The sequence below is a fragment of the Mirounga leonina genome, unplaced genomic scaffold (genome assembly GCF_011800145.1).
Source record: "Mirounga leonina isolate KUSES-001 unplaced genomic scaffold, KU_Mleo_1.0 Mir_201, whole genome shotgun sequence".
Classification (NCBI taxonomy): domain Eukaryota; kingdom Metazoa; phylum Chordata; class Mammalia; order Carnivora; family Phocidae; genus Mirounga; species Mirounga leonina.
In genome coordinates, this window is record NW_023270504.1 from 24439295 (window position 1) to 24443413 (window position 4119).

A 4119-nucleotide genomic window follows, 5' to 3' on the forward strand; every position below is an offset into this window, starting at 1 on the left:
GGAAGGAAGGAAGGAAGGAAGGAAGGAAGGAAGGAAGGAAGGAAGGAGCCAAAGCTGCTGAGGCCAAGGGTGCAAGCAGTGGCCCTGTCTGACCAGGGGTCAGAATCAACATCCATCAGGCCCTCCCCCTCCTCGTCTAGATCTCAGCCAACAGGATCCTTTAGTCTCCATTGACCTAAGCAGACAAGCTCCACACTGTATACCCACCCTCACCAGAAGCCATTTAGATTTCAAAGGCATTTGGATTTTAATTGGCCTCTGCATGAGATGGAGCTGACCTTCCAGCAAGAAAAAGGAGACCACTGTTCTCTCAAGGACTTCCTGGCCCTCCACCTAGCTGGGGGTAAATCTCCTGCCCTCCTCCACCTACCTAGTCCCCCATCTCACTTCCCTCTGCCCTCCATTTTGTTCTGGCCCCTAGAGAAAGGGGCAGCCCTGGGAGCCTCTTTTCTGTCCCCCATGGCCAGTGCCCAAGCAGAGAGTCATCAGCCTAGCCAGGCCAATGAGTTTGTGGATAAATCACTTGCCTCAGAAGTTCTAGATCAACCTAAAATCACACCCAAAATTGGGAAAAGTATTACACAGCGGTCAGGGGAGTAGGCTCTGGTGTCGAACTGCCACATCTTACTAGCTGTGTGAGCATATCCAACCACTAAATAAACCACTTCAGTAAATAAGACACCTTTGCTGGTCATACAAAGCAATACCAAGAGCATTTCCTTCCTCCAAGGAATTTTGTGATGAGTCCATGTAAAATCACTCAGCATAATGCCTGGAATAGAGTAAGAGCTGATGAATCTTAGCTTTTATTAGTTTTGTTATCTCTTACCTCTTCACTTGCTGATTGAAATTCTCTTAACTGGAGACAAAGCCTTATACTCTACAGTTAAGGATAAGACATCACTGCCAATGCCTCTGAGGTCACAGGGTGGCTTATATTTATACCAAAGTGTTAAGTGATACCAGAGATTTAGAGATAGTATCGCCTTTCCCTTGGCTATTCAGGCAGATAAAACATCTGCCTGCCCCAGGGCTCCAGAACCAGAACCTCTCCCTTGATCCTGTGGCCCCCTCATCCCCATGAGGACAAGTGGGCCATCCCAGACTGTGCTGGAATCTGGACGGCTACTTCTCCTCCTGCCCACTAGGCTTCCAGAAGCCTCTGGTAGCCAGCTGCAGGTGCAGCCACTTTCCCTCAACCCCCCTGGTCCTCACTCTTCTTGCATATGGATGCCAAAATCAGCCAGCACCTTGACCCCTACCCTGGGGTCATGCTTCCCCCTTGCCTGAGAGGCCTCCACCCACCTGCCCCGGATCCCCTGCAGAATATCCTGTCCTCCTCATGCACTAGTGAAGCACTAGTGGACCCCTCCATTCAAGCCTCAGTAGGGCTTCCCCAGCCCTACTGATGGTACAGAAGAGCCAGGAGGAGGAGGGTCTACTTAAGCATCAACAGCAGTCTTCCTTCCATGCGAATGTGCACATCCCTCCTGAGCCTGTCTCACAATATGTCTCTTCCACAGACAGTGTGTGGGGAGAGGTGTGTGTATTGTCCGTGTGGCCTTTTCATCCACTGTTCTATAAGACTGCTGAGAGCCAGCACCTACTCTTCTCTTTCTTCGTGCACATAACAATAGCAGTGGGTATTCATTGACCTAAGCAGACAAGCAAGGCAGAGCTAAAAGCACTGCTCAAGGAGTCATTTATTGCTGCCTCGCTGTGTGATCTCGGGCAAATTATTTCATTTCTCTGTGCCACAGAACTCGTTCTGTTCAGCCTCAGTGTTCTATGACTGATCTACTATCTTGCCTTCCACACCCACACCCTACCCTTGGATTCCTCTCTCTTTCCCCACTGTTTCTAGAAAAGCTATGCTCCCTGTCCTTGACCCAGCAGTCAGGAAATTGTCATCCTTCATATAACTGAAGCCTATCCTGCAATGCCCCCTATGGAGAAAGAACCCCAACATGGGAAGGAAGAGCTAGATCACAAAGCATTCTCTCTCTCTTCTAGGTGGCTCCCCTAACCTCTGCTGCCACTCACCAACCTGTTCTGCTTCCCCACCACTCATTTCTTACCGAGTAGCACAGATGGGACAAAGGTGAACCATTTAAAATAAGGGTTTATTAAAGTCTTGGAAAAAACAAAAGCACAATAGAACAGAGAGTAATATATAAGTCAATTATCTGAGGTATGAATGCAGCCTCACCCATAAACTCATTGTGGATGGAAGGGATGGTGCAGGATATAACAGAACTGCCTTGCTATTAACAAGCAAAGCACACACACAGTATGTTTAAAGAGTTCTTTACTAAAGGACTTTATTTCAGGCTTGAAAGTCCACACAAAGCCCATGGGGCATGGGAGATTTGGAACTGGAATCTCCAGACTCTGAACTTGTCCCTTTAGACAATCTGCTGGTATGGGACTGTTGTCCTAGATTCTTAAGACTCATGCTATGGTTACCCTCCCTTAGGTTGGAAAAAGCAAGGCTCCTCCTTGCTTCTCTTCCTTTCTCCTTCTCAACAGCTTCTTGGTCTTTTTTAACTCCTTGCCTTCCTCCCAAAGCCTCACCTCTTTTGTGTTTGGTCTCCTGTAGGTCATACTTTGATCTGTAGGTCCTGCTACTTGATGGGGATGAGTGAAGGAGCCCTTCAGATCTTAAGGTGAAGGAGAGCATCAGAGCCCCCAAAGGCACTCTGGTTTCAGGTTAATGCATCTGAAATACAACCATACCTAGCAAAAATAACATCCTACTAACTGGTCTTCTGCATTTATTGTACTAAAATAATATGTCTATTTCTGTGATACCCAACCAATCTCCAAGATGGCCCCCAATGATCCCTGCTTTCTGGCATTCCCATTCTTGTGGATTCTCCTCCTACACTCTATCAGGGAAGTGGGAGTGATCTGCCCACAGTCATGTGAGGGAGCCATCTTGGAGACAGACCCTCCAGCCCCAGCCAAGCCTTCAGATGAGTGCAGCCCTGGCCAACGACTTGATTGAAGCCTTGTGAGAGACTCAGCCAACATCACTCATCTAAGCTGCTTCTGGATTCCTGACCTTCAGAAACTATGTAAAATAATACATGTTTGCTGTTTTAAACTACAAATGTATAAGTGATTTATTAAATGTATGAGTGATTTATTACACAGCAACAGGTAACTAATACATATTCTCGGCTTTGAATTTCATCACAAATGACCCTCCTCCTACCACCACAGCCTCAATATTTGCCAGGTTGGCAAAAGGACATGGGCAAGTGACTTAGGGCAGTAAAAACCTGTCCAGTCACAAAAAGGTATGGCTCTACACTCAGTGTCTTAGGCCCTTCTATCCTAGCCCTAGGCCCAGACACCATCTGAGTACCCAGCACCAGGAACACACATCTCAGTGTCTGCCACCCTAGAAGTCTAAAGAAAGTGAAGTTCAGAGGTAAGCAGGTGCCCCCTTTCTTTCCTCTCTTAGGTCCACATGTCGGAATACTTTCTGTGAATCCACCTTTTCACTAGGTAATTATTAAAAAGAATGTCCAGCATCTTCAAATAATACCCCCCACTTTCACATATGTGTCAGCTTACCTTGTGGCTTTAATAGGACAAATGCAGCAGAATACAACTCAGTAAGCTTCATGTCATTAGAGAGATTGCTTATCCAGGGGCAGGGAGAATATCTTAGATAGCATCAGATCTTTGCTGGTGGGAAGCTAATTGGCAAATTCTGCAATGACAGAGCATCAGGGTCCTGAAGACCAGCAGCAATGAGCAGAAGGTGGTATCCAGACATACAAGGCAGGGCAGAGCCACACCTGGGTGGCCGGCTATCCCTTGCAGAGTAAGGAATATTTGGGGTTCTTCCCAGCCCTCCAAGGCCAGCATGGTGATACCAGAGCCAAGGATTTCTTTGTTGAAAAGAGGGAGGGTGAAATGGAGAAACACAGTTGGGAAAAGGCTATGTGCAGAGGCCACCAGGTGTAGCCAAATCTGATGGCTGGAAAGGGGGACACCAGGGAAGGGGTTTTAAAGGCTCTCTGTTCTGCTCTGCTCTCTCCAACAATCTTGGCTCTGGGCAGCCCCTGAGCCTGGCATACAATAACCTCTGCTGTCACCCAAGCGAAG